The sequence below is a fragment of the Diadema antillarum genome, unplaced genomic scaffold, assembly GCF_040938485.1.
Source record: "Diadema antillarum isolate AM-2024a unplaced genomic scaffold, OU_Dant_1.0 seq00001651_RagTag, whole genome shotgun sequence".
Taxonomy (NCBI): domain Eukaryota; kingdom Metazoa; phylum Echinodermata; class Echinoidea; order Diadematoida; family Diadematidae; genus Diadema; species Diadema antillarum.
Genome location: NW_027272352.1, coordinates 63861 through 87587, shown reverse-complemented (window position 1 = coordinate 87587; position 23727 = coordinate 63861). Strand labels below are relative to the sequence as shown.

At 38.6% G+C, this 23727-nt stretch overlaps 1 pseudogene; it reads right to left on the bottom strand.

The window, feature by feature from the left end:
• The window catches only part of LOC139711376 (uncharacterized), a 76209-nt pseudogene that overhangs the window by 20473 nt on the left and 32009 nt on the right, over nucleotides 1-23727 (bottom strand).

Below are 23727 nucleotides of genomic sequence, written 5' to 3'. Positions count from 1 at the left end.
ATACTCCCTACATTTTAGGTTATCACCTAGATTTTAGACATGCAAAGCATTTTCTACACAGTAATCAAGAGGCAAAAAGCAACACGTGGCCAGAGGTTTGCTCAGAATAACTTGCTCAAAATGTGACTTTTGATTTGAAATGTGGGATTTATATGATGTCTACATTTGTTCTGAGTGGGGCTTGTGTGAAACTTTTTGACTTATGATTATTCAGACAGACAACTTACAGATGGCACATGTTTGTTGGACATAAACTTGTGATGCTCAACACAAAGCACGGAGAAGGAAATTCCTACACAGGTACTGTGCATACTAGCAAAGCCTCAATGTTTACAGTTCATCAGTTTATCATATGATTCTCGGCAAGCTAGAGATTGACCACAAAAGTTGAAAAATAGAATATCTGAAAGTATCCTACCTGGATTACAGGTGCATTTAAATCCACCAAAGGTATTGTTACAAAGTAGCGTTTGCGTTGGATGACATCCCCCGTTTTCTTGCAGACATTCATTCAAATCCGACTCACAGCGTTCTCCAGTGAAGTTTGGTGGACAGTCGCAGGAGAACGCTCCTGGTAAGTCATTACACTGGCCCCCAAAGGCACAAGGTGTGGAGAGACACTCATTCATATCCGTCTCACACAACGCTCCACTGAATCCCTGGGCACACACACAAGTGTGTGTGTTGACTCCGTCGATGCAGGTAGCATCATTTTGGCACTGGTTGTTGGTCAGGCACTCATCGATGTCTATCTCACAGCGTATTCCCTCAAAGCCTGGGGGACATTCACACTCAAACCGGTCAAAGAAGTCGATGCAAGTCGCTCCATTGCTGCATGGCTGCGAGGCACACTCATCCAGCTCTTGTGAGCACAGCTCTCCGGTGTATCCAGAAAGACAATCGCAGGTGAATCCATTGGCAAAGTCTCGACATACTGCCCCATTTCGACAGGATCGGAGAGACATTCATTGATCTCTGTCTGACAAAGAGTTCCTGTGTACCCTTGAGCACACCGACAGGAAAACCGGTTGGCTCCATCCAAACAGGTAGCACCATTAAGACAGGGTGAGCTGGCGCACTCATCAATATTCCCCTCACAGTTGACACCTTCAAACCCTTGTGGACACTCACATGTGTAGAATCCTACCAGGTCATTGCAGGTGGCTCCGTTCCGACAAGGGTTCGACTCACATTCATTCCTCTCCACTTGACAGTTGACCCCAGACCAGATGGGAGGACACTCACATCGATACCCATTGACCTCATCCACACACGTACCAGAGTTCAGACATGGAGCCGACACACAGTCATCAATGTTCACCTCACACAGCTGACCAGTAAACCTGAATGGTCAAGCAAAGATAAACAAAAGGCATTTACTTCCCTTAAATGATGACAAAGAAATGCTTCAAACTAGAATTGTTGTCATTTAGAATTTTTAGAAATGTGATCAGAGCCACAAGAATTATGGAGTCACAACGATTATGATTATTTGCCCCCCCCCCCGACCTCGGTCGTCAATAGCGTGATTGTGGAGAAAATCAGCACACACTTTGCCCACTAAATTATCTTAAAGAATGAATCATTAACTTTGCCCCAAAACATTGTTGTTTCTCTAAATTATGCTAATTATGCTACTTTATGCATAATATTTTTTGTGCATTAAATATAAGCTCTAAATCCCTAAATAAAGCTTTAGGTGGGCTAATTTTCTTTGAATATTCTTTGCAGAATAAGTAAGGAATTTATGTGAAGAAATTGCAGTATCAAAATGGATTTCTTATGTATTTCTTTGTTTCTGAAATTTCTTATGTATTTCTTTGTTGTTTAATTTTTGTTTTTCATCATTTCTTTGTATGTAGAATAGTTGATGATAACCAAAAGGTATGTTACCTGAGAAAAACCAGGAAAATAGTTTCATCTTGTAAAACCCATTTATAACACACAAAAGTAATTGGAAACTGCCATTTTCGGTGACATTGGTCATCAAAATGTGCTATATCTCGGCAAGCGTACCCCTAATATTGGCGAAAAGGTCTCAATATCTGCGCAAGATATGAAAGGAAAAAATCACGAAATTTAAGTGGAAAAAAAATTGTTTTTTAAAATCATTGTAAAAAATGTTGGAGGAGACTTATTAAGCCCCCCCCCCCCCCAAACATAGGGTTAAGCAAAATCTGAAACAAACTAGAAATGTCGCTACAGCGACTGGTTATACCCCCGCCAAACAACATTTCATAAGCTTTGGTCAAAACAACATTTCATAAGCTTTGGTCAAAAAACTGAGGAAGTAGTTAAATCCGCAAGATCTTTCCTTGATCTTCTGCCATTAATATTCCGTTACCATGGCAACGTACTTTCGGGTACTGTCGAAAAATGCGTCTTGCACATCTACAACCAAAGGCACACATCTGTACCAAGTTTCATGGAAATTGGGCAAAAACTGAGGAAGTAGTTTGCAACACAAAATTTTCCATCATTTTGGCTCATAATATGTGAGCTGTTACCATGGCAACATACTTTTTGTCACTGTCAAGAAATGTGTCATGCTGACCTATATCCTAAGACAAACATTCAATATGAATTCCATGAGAATTGGAAGAACACTGATGAAGCAGTTTTGCCATGAAGCATTTTGCCCTATATTTTCCCAATAACATGCCGTTACCATGGCAACGCACTTTTTGCCACTGCGGAAATATGTGTCTTGCACATTAACATATTCAGATGAACATCTGTACCTAATTTCATAAAAATTGATCAAAAACTGTGGGAGGAGTTCGCAACGCAAGATTTGTACCCATTTTTGCCCATAATATGCCGTTACCATGGCAACGTACTTTTGGGTACTGTCAAAAAATACATCATGCACATCTACAACCCAAGGCACACATCTGTGCCAAGTTTTATGGGAATCGGTTGAAAACTGAGGAAGAAGTTCGCGACGCAAGATTTGCAACGGACCGACCGCCCGACCGACCGCCCGACCGCCCGACCGCCCGACCGACCGTCCGCCGCTGATTCCTATATACCCCCTTCAAACTTCGTTTGGCGGGGGTATAATAATAATAAGAAGAAAAAAAATAAGACTCATACCAAGTAATAGTTACTATAAACTCAAAGCTAGAAACATTTCAGATGCAAAACCACAGTTTTGTACACACCTGTGACTGACACAAGGGAGGTACAAACTCCTGTACATGGCCCATCTAACAAGAAACCTAAAAATAAACAAGCTTTCAACACCCTGCCAAGAGTTATAGTCATCAATGATACAGAAATCGGGATCCAGAGAGAAACGCATCTGTGACAAGCACTGTAGAGTTTTTATCTGCTTAATGGAACATGATGTACAGGGCCACGCCAAAAGCTCTTGGCACTCCACACTTTAAAACCCCGAGTCCCTAAATAGCAGCCAGATGTCAGCAGCCTGTCAATCCACACAGTGTCATCTCTCACAGGTCTCTGGTCTCTAGGGACATCCCCGGGCCAGAGAACCGGTCATGCTTGACTTCCATTAGTTACTGATGGAGTTTAGTGATAGCTCCAATGAGGCAGCACATGTTTGTTCTACTTTCATATCCATTTAGTTTTCCTCATCATCTCTTTGACACCTCAGATTTTTTTCCCCCACTTTTGCATTCACACTGGGTAGTGTATGTTATGCAGTTAACATTGTAATATGTGTAATGGACTCAAAATCTACAGCGTAACAGAAAAGTGAATTCAAGTGAAATACACATCTTAAACATCTAACTCAAAACTGACTTACACAGAGAAAAGAATGCTCTGCTGACTCATGTATAATCCAGGAGGAAAAAAATGATTGATTTCAATGATGTGATTAATAATTTGAACATTGGCAACCCTGTACACTTCACCAGATAAAGGGACTCTCCTTAGTCACAGACAGGCATTTCTCTTTCTCACTCTTTGGCTTATGATATTTTGATAGTGAAATGTTCCTCTCTACAGGTAACTGTCATTACTTGTTCAAAGCTAGCTTTCTACTACCAAGAATATAACTCTATGTGATCATAACTTTACATTTGAAGACCAAGCAGTGGAAAGTATGACCAGCTTCCCTGAATTTTATCCAACCTTAGTTGAGTGTGAAAGGTATAGATATCTTCAAGTTCACTACATGATGCACACTAGTTCATATTTTGTACAAATATTATGTTAGAACCATGAATTAAAGGTTGAAATATAACTACTGCATACTTACGAGTACTAACTAATCTACCATGGTTTTCAGCCAGTAAGAGTTTGTATGTTAGAGCTCAGTGGATAATGTACTCACCCAAGGATGCATTGACAGGTATAGCTAAGGAAGGCATCCACACAGGTGGCTCCATTCTGGCACGGCCCCGAGGCGCACTCATCTACCTCTTTGGTGCAGTTCTGACCCTCCCAGCCAGGGGCACAGAGACAGGTGTATGTGTTGGTGCCATGGAAACAGCTGGCTCCGTTACGACAGAACCCTAGCAGGCACTCATTGACGTCCTCCTCACACAGCAAGCCTTGCCAACCAGGGAGGCATTCACACAGGAATCCATTGACCAGGTCTTCACACTGTCCATTCACACAGGGGTCTGAGGCACACTCATCGATGTTACGCCCACATCGTCTCCCTGATGAACACACACAGAGAGAGAAAATACATGTAAAGGCTGGCTGGGTGATAAGTACACACATGACACAATAAAGGTATATCTTGAATATTAACATGTGTCATGAATGTTATCACTCTAGGCTATAAGGCTGACAGCTTGTTTTTCAACTTTTTTAGTTCTCATACCTTCTGGCAAAAAAAAACAATCATTAAGTATACCATGGTAATAAACAGTAACCATCTATAGACAGTGTAGATGTACATAACTGATCAGACACCAGTGATGTCTATGATTACATTGATATACATGTACACCTGAGAAGCTATTTGGGTGCACTGTTTGATAAATCCATTTTGTGTATACGATATTGTGCACATTTGCAATGTGCATAATTTTCTTTTTTCATATCCCAGAGCGAGTGCACTTAGCTACAACATCTCAAAGATTTGAGGAGCCTGCTCATTAAACAACCCAATGTTATTGTTTTGACAACATGAGAAGCAATTAATTATGGACTGACAGCAACACTCTACAGTATTTAGTTATGAACCGCCAAGGTCTGGTCAAATTAATGTGTTCCTTTGTGACAGAAATTCCAAGACTACTTATTCTGATAACTAGCCATGACCTTAATCTTAGTCAGAAATTGGCACAGTAGTTAGTTTGCACTGCCAGGAGTCGACGTCTCGATACTTGAAATATAAATGCACCTTAACTTTTACTAATAACATGATCGGCAATTTGTCATTTCTACATGCTTGTAATTATTCAAACATGAGGTGCACACATGTGGTGATATGATCAGAACTACTGCAAGCAATAAGAGGTTATGCAAAGGTGAACAAGATTCGACAGGAAATTCCTGCTACCAATGTAATGCTTACTATACAAAAAAAAGAAAAGAAAAGAAACTCATTGTGTGCTGAGTTTGCAAGCCTGACTCAGTCGACTGCTTGCCAAGTTTGTATATTCTGCACAACCTGCTCAAATGGATTGATAAATCGGTGAAAGCAACAGTACCATGAAAGCTTCATTTGCGATTCCATTTCTCACATGGATAACTTGCATTACATGGTGATTAAATAGCAGTGTTCCATTGGGGTTTTTTGAGTAATTTTTCTGTCATGGTTGTGTCTGCAAAAGTCAGGCATGTCATTTCTTTTGTTTGTTTATGTCATTGATCTGTAATTGTGTGAGTCATGTTACTATAAATGTATTGTAATTTTATAGTTTGTGTATATACAGGGCGCCACTGTAAAGCAGTTAGCAAACTGAATGTGCCTACCCTGTATTCTTTTTTTAAAGAAAACATGAATAAATAAATAGATAAATAAATAAATGCCTACCAAACCAGGACAATAACATACCTACTGGCCATTTGAAAAAAAAAAAGAGAAGAAGATAATAATATTGATTATCATAGCTTAGTCATATAATATACATCACTGTAAAACTTGGACTCTTCTCTACAACTTTTGGTTATTGCAAGCCTAGCATAAACATTTCTATTAAAAGTTACACAACTATAAAAAGCAGAACATTTTCGCAAAAGCGTTCATGCAATGTGGTCTGAGAATAATGTGGCACGCAGGGGGTTTACACCATGACACACATGGGGTTAAGAAAGCCATGGAAACACATGATGTAACTTGTCACCAATTTTGATCACTTCTAGGGAAAGCGATGCTGTCATTGGAAGAGGACCTATTGTGCTTTAATCCCCACAAGACTATAAACAGGCAATCTGTCCATCAACCCAAAACTCTGTGATTTTCTAGAGTTGACTCAAGCAGAAGCAGGGCGAGGACAAATACCAGGTGGTGATGTATGACTACATCAAAGTAAAGACATCGTCACTGCCCTTACATGACATGCCTCCTCATCACAGGAAAAGATCAAGCCTTTCCATCACTCCCACACCAAGCAATAACATGTTAATGCGTCAATTATTACCATGGAGACTATCCAAAGTATCATCATGCTTTATGCCTTGTGTTGCATGCTCTTTAAGAGAATCCTGATATCACTTCCCAAATCCTTTACTTTTCTCACATCTTGACGTACAAAGATTACTATCATCCCATGGAAACTCAACTCTTCGAAAGCAAGATACCAAGTCATGTCTACCCTTGTCTAAGGCAACTCTAACACCACTGAGCAGTATGTTAATGAGTGAATGTAATGTACAGAAAGAATTGACAGTATCCAGCCAGATTACAATATTACAATTTTGGCGATGTTGTCTTGTTCCATCTCTATAAACTAGTTAATACATTTTGCTTGAAAATAAAAGCAAGAACATTATACAAAATTGAACAACGTGATTCAAAGACGATTTTTCTGTTAATGTAGGGGTTTTGATAATCACGGAAAGTTGACACATCTCTTTTGTATGTTTACTTCCAATAAAATAAAATATGTTACGACCTTCTAAGCATCTGTAGTGGATATTTGCCAACAACCAATATCCTTTTGCTAGTTACTGTATGGGAAGAAAGGCACTCCTTCCATAAAGCAGTACATAGGAAACGTGCAACAGTCATATCTCCTTACCTTGCCAGCCGGGAGCACAGGTGCAGTTGTAAAAGTCGATGTAGTCATGGCAGGTAGCTCCATTATTGCAGGGATTGGAACTGCACTCATCTATGTTAATCTCACACCGTTCTCCGGTAAAACCTAGTGAGACAAATCATGGCAGTAACACACAGGCGATTTACAGCTGAAAATCATTTTCTTGTTTTATGCATTTATTGTTGGGTGATAAAAATTAAACATTGTTTAGAAACCTTCAAGCAGCTATGAGGTGAAAAACATAAATATAGATACAGGTATATCGTTGTTTATGTTTTGTTTTTGTGTGTTTTTCCAGTGGGACTAACAACACACAGCACTATGGGGTACAGTCTGGTGGCTATGATAGTTGTGCAAACAAACTCATTTATAACAAGGTCAGATTCTAAGCAACAAGAATTATTTTGTATTGGAATATTTCGAAATTGATTTATAAATGTTGCAATTAGTGTTCACTGAAAGGAGAGAGTGACATTTAGTTGAAGATAAGCAATATGGGGATAGAGTTCCTTGATGACTTACCAGGGAGGCAGTTACAGACGTAGCCAGCCAGGATGTCCAGACAATCAGCATTGTTCTGACATGGGTTACTCTCACATTCATTAATCTCATTCTCACATAGCCTTCCTTCAAGACCTTCTGGGCATGTGCAGGTGAAGCCGTCCATAAAGTCATTACAGGTGGCTCCATTAAGGCATTGGTTTGGGAAGCAGAAGTTGGGGATAGAGCAATTCTTGCCTGAAAATGTGACAAAAGACATAAAGGAACATATGAATGTTGCTGCCTAGACAGAACCAATGATGTTATACTGTCACATGCAATATACCCGTATCAGGGCAATTACCCTCGAAGGACAATTACCAACCCCCCCCCCCCCAACAACTAAATTACTTAATTTTAATTAATGTTATAGGACAATCTTGTAGGTGGCATTTACAAAACAATGATTTAGTGTAGACACACTCCAGCTTACACTACTATGTAACAGTCTTTGATGTGACCTAGGCATGTAACAAGGATTGCTATGGGGAAGGGCTGCACTGATCAAGGAAACTGGATCTCTCACCATGACAACGAAGAAGAAAGTTGTCTCTTCATAGGATCCTCAAATGGTTACAAAAAAATACCAAGTAGAGTTTGAGAAATTCATAAAGTCCTCTGGCTACCCAAACATTTTGTATTTTCTGAAACAACTACTGTTTCTATCACACTGCTGCAATATTCACATCTACAATTTAAAGGGCTCTATCTCTTCATAATGCTGGGAATCCTGCAATAACAGGAAGACACACGCTGACACCATGAGAACAGACACCTTAGAGGGATGTCCCTGAGTAGAGATTTCACCCATTGTTATCAGAGACGCTTGTGAAGGTTAGACTGCGATTTTTGATACAGGATCTTCTGTAACAAGCATTATATCCAAAACTTTTATTGAAGCTTCTCTGTGAGGTATAACACCATTCAAATATCCACAATCTACCTTCCGTATGCAGAGATCGATGAATAGAGTCAAACATGATATTGGATAAAAGAGTACTTTGAATCCACAACCACCTGCCATTCTCATCATATATGCCAGCAAACAACAGTAACAAAGTCCAAAATTAAGAAGCAGTGGGATACAACTGTGACTAAGTACAGCCTACACAATCACTGTGGGATGGACAAAATGTGATGTGACATTTAAAGAGGTATGAGCAAAGCCATAATAAATGTCAATTGAGTGAATCCAGCAAAATAAGTAGAAGACATCAGTGAAAATTTGAGGAGAATTGGACATTCTGTTGAAAAGTTGTGAATTTTTAAAAGTATTGGTGCATCAATAGCTAGATGAGAAGACTACTACAATTTGTGTTGGCATGTGTAAACAATATCAAGAAGATAGAGAGAGAATTCCAACAAAATTTCATTTCTTTAAAATGAATTAAGTGCACATTCCCTCAACTTGTTGCTGATGTATATCAAGGGTAATATATTTCCCCTTGCTTTCTGAAAGAGGTAAGTCAAGTGCTCTTTTAATATGCTACAAAAGTGAAAACATGTTGACTTTTCTTTATATTTTCTAATGTCATTTTACATGCATGAAATCACAAAGTGTTGTAGTCTTCTCATCCAAGGATGGCAGCACAAAAAGTTTTATAAAAAAACATAACTTTTCAACAGATTGCTCCATTTTTCTTAAACTTTTATTGATGGGTTCTACCAATATTGGTGCATTCCCTCAATTCAATTTTTTTTACACACTTGAGTTTCATTTTCCTTTTAATGATCTATTCTCTGATTCTAACTATGATCCCACACTTAACATGCCTTTCCCACTTTCAGCCAAATATCTTCAAGTCAGACAAAAAGCTGCCCTGATATAGTAACCAGGCTGTATCATAGATCAGATATTCAAGTTTCACACATCTGCTGATTACCAATCATATGAGACTCAAATCTGTCATCAATGCTTTCTGGACAGTGATGAAACCATCAGAATTAGCTGGATAGTAGACATGTGGGAAACACTACCAGTGACAAGATCCTCCTCCTCCATACTCTCATGCACTCGGGAGTATCCCCCTACACACTGAGTCACTGCTCTAACAGGAAAAGTCAAACCAAACACTGCCTCAGATTTTCAACCATATCTTATATGAAACTGAACGAAGCTTTCATGAATTTATGCTTTTCATGCAACACCACCAAAGTACAATATTTATTTGAAGGCATTGAGCATCTCTATGGACATGACACAAATGTCACTCTCAATGTTTTTTTTTTTCTTTTTTTCAACATTATCAGGTTTTATGAAATTCAAAGATGGATACACATGTAAACTTCCAGAACATTAGAGATATATACGCTCGTATGCATGAAGCTACTTTTGATATAAAGGTCAGAGATTAGGCTTAATGAGTCAGGCAGTGTTAGATAGAACAAAGTGATAATGTTGGTTGCTATTTCCTGCCAATCACTTACAAGTAACAACCATCATAGTTTCAAATCAATCATATGTAGTGACCATTTGCTGACACAAAACCACTTGAGATGAAAGACATGCAACTCTCTTTTTTTTTAAACTTACCAAATAAGCACATAAAAATCCCAAACCGAAGGATATAAATCCAGTATTTCCAAGTCACAGAATTCATTTTGCACAACCAGAAAAAGAACGGACAAGTCACTCCTCAGATTCCATGATGCTGTCTGTCTGCCCAGCTCACACCACACTCTGGCATGTGTGGGCCTGGCTGGTTTGACTCACAGCCAAAACACTGGATACAGGCAGGGTTAGTGTGATATCAGCCTGGGATTTCCATCGACACACACGCACACTGCTTGCCCTTCAACACGCTGTGTGCTGTAACAATGGTGATGTCATCACCATGGAAAGACCCATGGAGAAAGGGGCTACTAGGGGCTACCAAGGGGCAGCGAAGGGGGTAAGACTGTGATAGGGTCTACAAGTTTCTGTTTTGATACAACAATGGGTGGTGTCACCACTGCCTAAATCCCACAGATACGGGCTAGTTGGAGTTACCATAAGGCAATGAAGATGGCAAACTAAGAAGTTTGTTTAATACTGGTTCACTAGGAAGACATGTCTGGTATGAAAATATGTTTGCGAGGAACAAAGATGGATTTAGAAATTTGGGGCAAGGTTAAAGGAAGGAACGGTAGTGGAGAAGAGTCGAAGGAGAGACTGGAATTGAGAGAGAAATAGTTAAGAAGTGGAGGGGAAGGTGGGTGGCAGAACCTTAATAAAGGAGAGGAAGAGGAAGAAAGAATCAGGAGACACAGAGGAAGAAACAATCGACCTTGAAGCCAGAGATGGAAAGGGGTGGGAATACAGCTTTGCAGTGCTTATCTAACCTGAAAATGATTATCAAATTTTAGTAATTTCATAATCTATTTTCTCCTACCTTGATAAAATCTTCCCAAATTGAATATCATGTAGTGTTACTTGTCAATACTTCATTTGGGAAACAAACAAAAATATTTGTTTTACCTGAACAATGCAAAACAGAGAAAATCAAGAACAGGGGAATGACATTATACAAAGTAACAGTAAATGCTTCACATTAAAGACATACAGAGACTTCTAGGGAATGTAAAAAAGGGAAAGTCACCTACTTGACATTAAAACATAGTGACGCTTTTTATAGGGAATAAAAAAAAAAAGGATATTTAGAGGAAGATAAAAGTGCGACCTGTCAGTTGGATACCTTTATTGAACTCCTCTGTACATAGACAAGTATAGTCCTGAATGCCATCAATGCAGGTTGCTCCATTAAGGCATGGTTCCCCAACGCAGTCATCAATGTTCTCACACATGAGAGGAATCTGTGAGGTGAGACGAAATCCTGGTGCACAGCTGCACTCAAAGTCACACGTCTGGGAGGGCAGGGGACACGCCGGCTCACACAACTCAGATGGGTAGCATCCTCCATGGGACACATTCCTGGAGATTCAGACAGAATTCCAGCATGGATGGGGTTAACAGAAACAGAAAGATGGTAGAAGTAAAAGATGAAGAGTTAAGACACAGGAAGAGGAGCAAACGATGGATGGAAAGTGAAGAGGAAATCAGTGAAAGAGAAACAGGAAGATGACATTTAGTATGACAGAATGGTAGCAAGTCAGGAGGAGAAAGAGGGATAGAGGGCAGGTGATCAGATATGTTACAATGTAAAGAAAAGATACAGCAAAGATAGAAATATCAACAAACATTAAAGGAAAGAAGGACAGTGGGACAAAAATAAGAAATGGATTGGAGAGAGTTGGAGGTAAAAATAGAAAGAGCAAACAGGTTTATGGTAGGAGAGATATGGGAAATTAGAGAAAGGGAGAGAAAGACGGGGAGAAAGACAGGTAGAGAAAGAAGATGTTGAGAGACAGTGACAGAGACAGACAGACATACAAACAGACAGAGGAAGAAAGAGAGAGAAGAGAGGATTATTACATTTTTATCACTTAGGAAAGTCTGTTAATCAAATATTTTATCTATATACAACATGCAGAGATAGTACGATTAAAGGAATGATCCATTTCAATGAAACACAAAAAAATATGAATTTAACATTTTGGTTGGGCTATAAATGGCACTCCAACATCGGAAGCTGCCGTGACTCACTACATAATCATTTTTGAAGCACTCACCTCTCCAATCTAAGCTGTGAATCAAGATCAATCAGTTCGGGTGGCTCGGACGAGATGCTGTAAGTGACAAAGCGTAGCTCCTGGAAGCATGCCCTGAGTGAGGGCAGGCCAGTCTCGGGAAAGGGCTGAGTGATGGAGGTTTCGTCCGTGACACCACCGATAAAGAGCTCTCCGGCGTTAAGAGTTTGAGCTTGGCCAGCTTATGGGTGGAATGGATGCAGTCACGTGATGGTTAGTGGCAATATGTGATGAATTCATGGACACATGGGTCAAAAGGCCATATAACTTATTGGCATTTCCATATTACATCTATTATTGGGCAATAGACATTCAACACATGCATATCAATGTATGTGGTACGGAGACAGAGATCTTTATAGGGAGAAAAGTGTGAGGAAAGTCAGTCTCAAATATAACTTCTATAGTTTTGTATCTCCTATTTTTTTCTTCAATGCAAAGAAGTAGGACAAATTATACATCAATTCAAAGCTTAGCATCAGGAAAATTCATAACTGACACCCCCCAAAAAAATTCCACATTATATGGCTTTTGTGACAATGAATCACATATTTATTACGCTTTTGTATGATGATCCACAATTTGATGTTTAAATCATTATTGACAATTTCTACACCACTGTTTTCTCAAATTAAAATCTTTGTGGTTTTATGGTGTTTTCAAGGTAGCAGCAAACTCCAGCTGTTGAAGTTCTACCAAAGAGATTGACAGATTGCATGACTACTCACAATAGGTGACTTCTACCAGCTCCGCCCCAAATTCATCCTCCAGAGATGCCACTGCTCCTTCTCGTCTCACTCTCACATAGTGCCACTCCCCATCATCAAAATCTGAGCTCATCGTCATGGCAAATGCTCCTTCTCCTGTGCCCTACAACAGGATGGTTACAGAAAACATGTATGGTGTTTGTCAAATCACTGATGATGATATGTTTGTTGTTAACAAATCATTTTGTCATCTTAGGCCTTGTGCAGAAAAAAGCTGCATAAAACCTGACAAATTTTTTCTCATTATATTCATATTTGTGACATATTATTCAATAACACTTAAGCAAAAGGGAATTTTAAACCTCACAATGTCAAATGAATGTGGCAATTTCTCGAGAACAAAATTAAAAGACCTTTAAAGGAACAACTAGAGAAACTCTTTTTTCTTTTTTTACAAATTTGGTAAAACGGAAAAACACATCAACGCTTGAAGATTATCACTGACAGATTTGTTCACTTGATACTTTTGAAGACAATGATATTTCTCTCCTTTTTCTGTTTTTTAATGAGACGAAACAGATCTACTAATTATGATCCATGCTAATGACTTCCTTTTCATCACATGGGCTATGTACATACCCTGGTATTGAGTCCAAGGACTAGTCGGCCATCTTTCATGTACAGAGCTAGATAGGCTGGGCCACCAAGATAGAAGATCAGGCCAGTTGGTACTCTATTCAAGGTAGACCAAGACAAAGAATCATATAAGTGACATTACTCACATTGAAATGGGTCGTAATGTAAAATGCATGGAGCTACATCTTGGAAAGTTTAAATGTCAAAAGAAACACAAAGGTCTATGTCTCTATCACTGGATCATGCACACGAAGGGAATTTCAACCCACAGAAAAAAAAAAAGTATAATGGAAGCAGTGGTATTAGAGCAGCAAAATATACAGTGAAAATCTACAAAACAATGAAAGGAGTTATTACAGCCACAATGATGATGACATGATACCCTGAACACAAGGGCTGGTTTTTGACTTACCTGTAAGACATCATATTTATGACTGGCTTTACTCAGTCTAGTTGTCATGACATTGCATTGTCTGATTTCTCTAAAATTTGTTTGCCACCATATCTTTTGTTCAGCCATATCTATTCTAAATCAGCTTCTCATAAGGATTCATCTCTTCTTCAACATACACACAAGTGATGCTGGTGCAATTCAACTACAATGTATGATGAAGGGAAAAAAATGTCCTCTTATTCAGTGGCAGTTGGCCAGGACAGGAAGAGGTCCAATCAATCATAATGTTTTCAGACAAAATCAGATCACATGATTTGTGTATACACTGATGCAAATCCCCAGTGGAAAGAAATATTCTCTTCTTATTACTCTAAACATGGAAACAAGTTTCATTTGCAAAGCACAGATTAAATTGTTCTCTGACTTACATAAACAAACATTCCGAATGATGATGACAGCATTAAAGGCTATGGTCTGTAGCTAGAGAAAGGTTGGCATTATGACATGCAAAATGTCTGCAGTACCATAATAGATGTTTCCTCAACTGATTTTTCTTTTCTTTTTAAATCTCAAGATTTCTGATCACTCTTACGTAGTCAGATTACAAGTACACTTCAAATACAGAGATTTCAGATTGTCATCTCAGACAATCAAAACATAATGTAATAAATAGTATCCTGGACATTAGTTTCAACACTTTTACTCAACATACAATTTTGCTCATAGATTGATAGTGGACTTGAAATTTCACAGAAAATAATGCATAGTATCAGGTGGATTTGCGTGCCAATTGAAACTGAGAATATTCCAGTATCACCGAAAGCTGACAGACACAAAATACTAGACTGCTCTCAAAACTGTGTCTTGGGTGAGGAAATAAATCCCAGTCTGTGGCGACGTTATCTCATTTCCCCACATTCCACTTTAAAAAGAGCGGGAGGGGGAGAGATGGTACATGTAGCTGGAGTCACTCTCTCAACAAACATATGTCTGCTTGGAATCATCAAAAAGTGAGGAGAAAGGAAAAAAACAAAAACAACAGAGGCCCCTCGAAAGATTCCTGCTAAATCTTGATGTTTTCCTCATTTCTGGTCTAGTGAGAGTTGATGGGGATTGGGTGGCTTAGACTACTGGATTTGGACTGAGAATCATTGCTGGATAAGAGAGAATACTGAATGTCGATCGTCTGTAAGAGGTATCAGTAATACCGAATGTCGTCTGCATGGCACAAGACATCCAATGACACATGAGTGGAAACGGGTCACATCTGTGCCAGGGGATTGTATCAGGGGAATGGAGAACAGTGATTCCATGGTTGCGAGCTATTAAAGCTGACATTCGAGCCCAACCTTTAGTAATGCATTAAATGCTCTACGGATGATCTAAGTCAAATATCACTTCTTTAGTCATTAACTTTCCTTCCAGATATTATTTAAAGGACAAGTTCACCTTCATAAACATAAGGATTGAGAGAATGTAGCAATATTAGTAGAACACATCATTGAAAGTTTGAGGAAAATCAGACAATCCGTTTAAAAGTTATGAATTTTTGAAGTTTTTGTGCAGTACCCGATGGATGAGAAGACTACTGCAGTGTATGAATAACTTAGATGTCACATGCGTACAACAATATAAGGAAAATATAAAGAGAATTTCACAAAATTCCATCTTTTGAAAAAAGTACACATTCCCCTGACTCGTTACCGACAAATGTTATGGGTAATATTATTCCCCCTGCCTTTAGAAAGAGGCAAGTCAAGTGCACTTTTATTATGCCAAAAAAGTGAAAATATGTTGAATTTTCTTTTACATTTTCTTTATACTGTTGTACGCATATGACTCACAAGCTGTAGTAGTCTCCTCATCCAGCGGTTCCAACACAAAAATTTTAAAAATTCATAACTTTTGCAACGATTGTGCAATTTTCCTCAAACTTTCACTGATGTGTTCTACTAATATTGTTGCATTTTCTCAATCCTTATGTTTATGAAGGTGAACTTGTCCTTTAATGATGCAAACTTTGTTTTATTAGAACAGCCTCCAACTGATGGCACTGCTTGCTATAATTCAGGGATATTTTGCGATTTATTCACACATTTAAGCTACATTGTAGTGTTCAGCAAACGTCCCTTGCCAAACTGCCAAGAAGCAAATGCACTTCAAAGTTTGGACAACCAGTTGCCTTGAAAATTGTGAAAATAAATGAAAATGAAATACTTTTTAAAAATGATAATGAAAAATACACAGACTTTCCACTGCAACTCCCATTAGTTACAACCAGATGCTGTATTTTGATGAAATATGTGTCATTTCTCTGTTACACAGGGATGCTAACCTCCTAAACAGCACTGCAGTACTGAGGGCTGAAAAGGCAAAATTTTGGTGGAAATTCATTACTTTTACCTTTGCTGCTATAGACATGTGTAGTAACACAATTCGGGAAAAACAGCATTTTTCATGCAACCTGCAGTATTTTTTTTTTAAGTTCAAAACACTGCAAAAAAAAAGTTACAGCTGGCATCTCATGGTTACAGCTGAAGAGATTGCTCCTGTATGATTGGTCAACAATACAATAAGTCATGTGTTCTGACCACTCACTGATGAAGCCATACATTATATACATGTATGTAAAAATAGAGAACATGTTAGTTGTGTTTGAAGGCACAAAATCAAGGCAGTTGATATTACTTGTTTGTTTTAGAACAGACACAATTGCTCTTTTGACATCACAACATTAAATTCAAAGATGTTTTCACAGATATTCATATAAAAAAACAAAAAGAATCATGGAGCATGAAAGAGTACATACATGTATGTGTGCACGTGTCGGTACACCTGTAAGGTTGTTTTTAAAGATTTGTCAAGTTGTAAATAGGCATTTCTAAAGTGACTTCACTTTGGTAGAATTTTCAGAATTACTAATTATACTATCTCAAATGCATAAAAAATGACTAAAATACTTTAACACAGATGTTTATTCAGAACCACAATGTAATTGTGATGTAATATCTGCTTCCTGACATATTTTGATTAATGGGAGAGGGAATCATATGAGATTCATTAAGATAAGATTGCAATATCTATACATGCATGATTTTACAGAATTTATGGATCATTATTCAAGTACTATCTGTATCACTCAATATACAGATAAAAAGCAGACATGAAGTAAACTAAGATTGATTTGGAATCACCAGATTGACATTGCATGGCTTTCACTGGCTGGAGATTCACATATCTATTGAAGACCAGTTCATAAATGACCACAGAGTCACATCGGTGGGACATGTTAGCATATACAGCCAAAAATATCGATGTGATGGCTCAGCTGGCTTATCAGTGGGTTAGGCGCTTCCTGTCACCAAGCTAGATTACCTGTAATTGGCTCTGTCTTTACCCATAACCACTCTCATACTGATAGGAGAGCAAATGGCAAACACAATGAGGTGAAATATTTCTGACACCCAGTGAATAAAACAATTCAATTATTGTAGCCTTAAACGGCTGACAATATAGCGAATTAGTAAGGATTAGTATGTACAATAACAATGCACATGACAACAAATTTTGCGGCAGCCCTGTGTTGAAAATAACTGAAGATGAGCTAGACGATTTTTGTAATGCCATATTTTTATGCTAAAATCTCTCACATGGTTAATGACACTACATCGCAACTGTAATATTTCTTGGCAATCACAGGAAATTTGCAGTAGAACCCGATTGGACATTGCAATTTGTGACCAAAGCGCAGTTCTCATTGCAAAATTTTTAAAATTTGGGTTGTGACCAGGGTCTTGTCATTTTGATTCAGCATTCTCAATTTCAAAACTCTCTGAAAGGTCACAATTATTTGCAAAGAGCTGACCTGCGCATGGCAGTACATGAATGGTATGCTTGCTATAATTTGTACGATTGCATTTATCACATTGCCAATTGCTACCAAGGCATGCCACAGCTAGTAAAAATTGCAAGGAGCGATACATGCAGTGCATTGTGGGATTTAAAATTTTGCTTTATGGATAATGACCCAAATCCAGCAAAATAGCATCTCATTTCTCCTCACACTGTAAAAATTTCAAAATTTTGGCCACAATCCTGATTGCGACCTAAAACAAAGCATTATTTTGAATGCAATAGGAACAGCACTCTTGTAGATATCTTCACTCAGTTCCAGCTCAAAGTGGATTGTTGTAACCTCTGCAGCTTGCGTGGAAACCCTGACATACATCTCTGCACCAACTGTTGACCGGAGAGAGCTGGGATTAAGACAGGAGATTAGGCTGCTTTTCACGCATAGAAACAATCCTCTACTCTACTAAAATACGGCTTTGGGTGGGTAATCTCTTACCACATGCACACACACACACACGCACACACACACACACACATTTGCTACTTCTAAATTTGAACCAATGTGGATGACTTCACCCATTGGTTGATGCAGAGAATAATAAGTAATAATTTGGCACTGAACTCAGCGAGTGTTGAAACTAGAAACCTCAATTCTTACTGCCACCCTTTAATCCGTGCATTCTGTCTCCAAAATGCTATTCTTTTAAAGATAAGACCACATCACAAACAAGAAATCACAATCAGAGCGTTCCCTGATTCCGAGTGAAATAAAAAAGTAAATAAAGTAAAAAATAAAAAAATAAAAAAATTATACATACATAATACGCCATGTATAGACACTGTTGCTCCAAATTTGGACAATGGGACCCCCCCCCCCCTCCCCCAACTGGGAAGGGATCTGGGAATGAAACCCCTAGAAAGTATGAGATCGAAGTGGATTAGTAATTTCTTCTTAATGCAGCTCATGCATACAGATAAACAGACATACAGATCGATGAAGAATAAATAGATAGATACAAAGATAGATAGACAGATCAGATAGATAGATAGATATGTAAACAGTGCAGGGAAGGCCTAGTAAGGGCCATAGTATTTCCTGATTGCTTTTTTTCCCCACCCAGCAACTTAACCCGTTAAGGATGAGTCCCGAGTATTCTCAGGCAGGTGTCTAAGGGAAATGAGTGTTGAAACAAAATCAGCCTGTCCCAAACAGGATAAGGAAGCACATCACAGGAAGCCTGATTTTTTTTTTCACTCTTGTATTGTGCTTGTTTTGTTAGTTTTGATTTGTTCTGCTTTTTTTTTTTCATTATTCACTTGGTGTCCCCTTGCAAATGCTGAATAAATTATCATAAGAATAATAATTGCATTCTTTCAGATGCAGCTTTGAGTGTTAAAATCCAATCCTCCCAGGGTCAAGAACACAGAGAGAACTATGACCTTGTATTGACAAAATCAATCCTAACTATGCAAATAAGACATACTCTGTATGAGATGATATGGAATGTGTTTTTGTTTATAATGATGGAGAACTCTCTCACTGGTGAACTTAATTCAGAACACTAAGATTTTCCTGAAGACAATAAAAAAAGAAAAAATTGTATTTAGCTTTATGGAAAAGAAATACATTGTATTATCAATATCCTTTCCTTAATTTAGCTCTAATATCTCCATCATTATTTTGGCTGTAATAACCAGTTGCTGGGATGGTGTATGTGCAGTAGCTTGAGTCTTGTAGCTCTACAAACTGTATGCTGTACAATCCTATCATTCCTTTCACATCAAATTTGTGATTGCACAGATAAAAAGTCTGTAATGTGATGATCACTTCCTGGCCGACACCGGGGTAATCTTCTCAACAATCATCTCCGTCTGAACACATCAATCAGGATCTAATTCAATGCCATCTAAACACATTTGAGATGTCTAAATAATGCAGCCATTTAAATTCATGCAAGATCACCAGGTACAGAGAAGTCTCACACGTTGTTGATGTCTATTCACACTAAGGAGTTTTTACAGACATGGAAGTTTGGCAGTCAGTGTCATTAGCTCACTTGAGAGGTTTTCATATCCACATAATATATTACTGTTTGCCAATCTCCATTTCAACGTGGCTCTTGGTAAAGTCATAGCCAAAAAATGTCTAGTATTAGAGTTACATGTCATGCAGCCTCATTTCATGTCAGTGTAATCTGGGAAGTCAAAACTAATAAAAATCTTGCCAGGAGTGGAAGTGAACATGATAAGTTCACCAGCCAAGATTAGATAAAGAAGTACGCAAAAGATCACATTCAAAACCTCCCTAGAAATAAAAAAAAAAAAGTGAAAATCACAGAATTGCTTCAACTCAACGGCTTATTACAATTTATATTTATATCGAGATGACAAAACTCGATAAGGCAAAAGAGTGTCAAGTACCTCGGAGTGAGACATTTCTAAAGGAAGGTAGAGTTTAGCCTTTTAACTATTTCACAGATCAGAACAGATTCAGATGTAGACCCTGACATTTCAGAAGTGGCTCCATTTGACTTCCTACCCACTCCCTCCCAAAAAACTTTACATTTAAAGACCTTTTCTTTCCTGAGCAAGAGCTGTAAGTTAGCTCCGTCTCATCGCTGGGCATAAAATAAATGTCTTTTTATTCCCTTTCATGTTAATGGACCCTGCATAGCACTATCAACCTCATAGCAATATGAAATATTTCAACCTGTACCATTTTAAACATATTATGGCCCTGGCATGAACTCACTGAAAACAGTTCCCTAATAAATCACTGACATTTTTCCCAACAGGTATGGTGAGTCTGTTTTTAGCTTGAATTCCTGCCAATTAACTGGGCAGGATTTATTTCCCACCGTGGCTACCGTTTACCGCAATTACACACCATGGCCTTTTTTAACCTCGCGTGCAACAAGCTTGGAGGATTTTGTTTATAACCATGATCAGGTCTAAGCATTCTTTTCTTGTTTCATAGCGTGACTTGCTACTTTGGCACCACATCCACATAGGCATACAACCATATCAGTAAATGGATACACTGATGTGACTAACATACAGTTAGTGAGAGCTTCCATTCCATGGCATTGTGATGAACACATTCCAAATGTGTTTAATCAGAAAAATCTCACCAGTACCTTAATTTTTGATATGATCATAGAATTGAACCACAAAATCACTTTACACAAACAATGAAAAAGTGAAATAAAATCAATTAGTTCAACAAAAAATAAAGACAGGTATAAGTCTTAGATTATAGTTCCATAAAAAAAGTATTGAGCAATAATCTAGATAGGTTTCATGCAGATAGCTCACCTGGTTCTAAATCGGAGAGACAGGACAGTATGAGTGCCAGGGGTCAGGTCATGATTGATGGACACGAAAGAAGAGCTAGTCTGGAGAGTGACTGTAGTGGGAGGGGCACAGAAGTCTCCAGGACATCCATCTTTTACCCCTACGAGATCAGAGGCAGAGTCGAAGTCTAGCAGGTTGGAGCTGGTCCGGATGTAACTGATGCAGGTTACTAGGTAACCATTCAGTCGCTCTGTGTTCACCTATTAATGCATATCGGATAAGAAGAAAACAATGGTGGAATCGTTTTGCAAAAGAAAAAAGGGAAAAAAATAGCTAATGGTACCCATTTAGATCAACATTACAAATCCAACTCATCAATGAAATATACAAATTCTTGTGAAACTTAAAAAAGAAATGTCTTGCATAAATAAAATGAAATGTCATCTCGTAAATATTTCAAAAGCATACATTGTATCATGGATCTCCATGATTGTATCAGGACCCTTTAAAATTCTGAAAACATATTGGTCCCCATCTCAGCTACAGTATGTGATTAAACCAACACTATGAAAGCATGTATCCCCTTTCACTCTTCTGATACACCTCATAAATTATTAATACATTAGTTACGCCATTTGTTGACCATTACCTACACTTGTATCTACACATGTGCATGTAGTTAATTTGTAAATATTCCAAGTATCTAATAAAGCCTGTCTATGAAGTAGAGCCAAATGACAGTATTTAAAAAGGTGACTTTTAGTAACTGTGACATTATAGGGTTCAAAAATAGATCTTGGAAATAACTGTAACATTTGCTGCCAATTGGCAGGTAATTGATATGCCCAAAGGGAAACTGAATTCTCATTCTCAGTCACATGAACATGCTTAAATGCATTCGACTGCATGTAAGAATATGTCACTCCATAGAGAATTAACATACAATCCAGTTCCATCCTTACAGATGATATGAGTAACAAGACCTCTTCCTGTCTCCAAAAATCTTTTTCTGCACTAGAGAGTTACTCAATACTTGACTTCCCTCCACAAATTATTGAATAACAGTTAAATCCCTTTGTTATCTTTTGAACATATTACTTCATGTTTTGTTCAGAGGTGTCGTTAGAAATCTGATAAAGAAAGTTCTGCAAGCAGTACACAAAGAGGGAGTCTTTGATGGGACACATGCCCTTGTATTTACTGTAGCATGTACAACCTCCAAAAAAAAAAATCATCATAAACAATTTAATTTTGATGTATATATTAGTTTCTCCAGGAAGTTTTAATAGCATAATACTATTGGTACTTTGCCAACAGCATATTCTCTTTCTAGCTGTATGAATAGTGAATGTCTGCCATTTTAGATTGTCTTTTTTTTTTCAACTGTTTTGTTTTACTTTGTTTCATTTTGTTTTGGAGGGCAATTATTGACCAACAGAATTGCAAGTATATTTAAGCTTCGGGGAAATACTCACACAGAGAAAAACACTCAGACAGCCTTTAAATGTGAGTAGAAAGGCATCCCTGGGAGTGACTTCCCTGGGAGCCCACAAAGCACACTGCTCAAGTTGGCTTTTCAAGAAGGCACTCAGCGTAGCCAAGACTATGACTCACTCCCACAGACCATATCCTCCTTCCCACCCCTCTCTAACCCCTCCCTCACCCCTCTCTAACCCCTCCCTAACCCCTCCCTTACCCCTCTCTAACCCCTCCCTAACCCCTCCCTTACCCCTCTCTAACCCCTCTCTAACCCCTCCCTCACCCCTCTTATCCCTCTCTAACCCCTCCCTCACCCCTCTCTAACCCTTCCCTAACCCCTCCCTAACCCCTCCCTTACCCCTCTCTAACCCCTCCCTTACCCCTAACCCCTTCCTCACACCTCTCTTACCCCTCTCTAACCCCTCCCTAACCCCTTCCTTACCCCTCTCTAACCCCTCCCTTACCCCTCCCTCAACCCTCTCTAACCCCTCCCTTACCCCTCTCTAACCCCTCTCTAACCCCTCCCTTACCCCTCTCTAACCCCTCCCTCACCCCTCTCTAACCCCTCCCTCGCCCCTCCCTCACCCCTCTCTAACCCCTCCCTCACCCCTCATCCATCCCGCTTACCGGTAAAATAACTCACACCATCCAAAATGCCTCAGTCTCATAAATCACTCATTGTGCTCTTTAATGAGGAAATATGAATTCTTCTCTCTACTAAATGACCACACAAAATGATGACTTGCACCTTTGTAACATCCTACACACTGAATCTGGGATGTTTTGTATGACAATTAACATTGTGTTATTGAACAATGCATATTGTTTGCCACACACTGCTTGTTTCCAATCAAAGTAGACATAAAGCCAACAAATACTACAGAACAATGTCTTAATATTTGTTCCATGTAAAACTGATGAACAAGCAAATCTACAGGATTAGTCAGTCCAAGAATAATGTCTATTCTATGTTGGGTCAAATTGTCTTAATTGGTTCAATCAGGAAGTACAT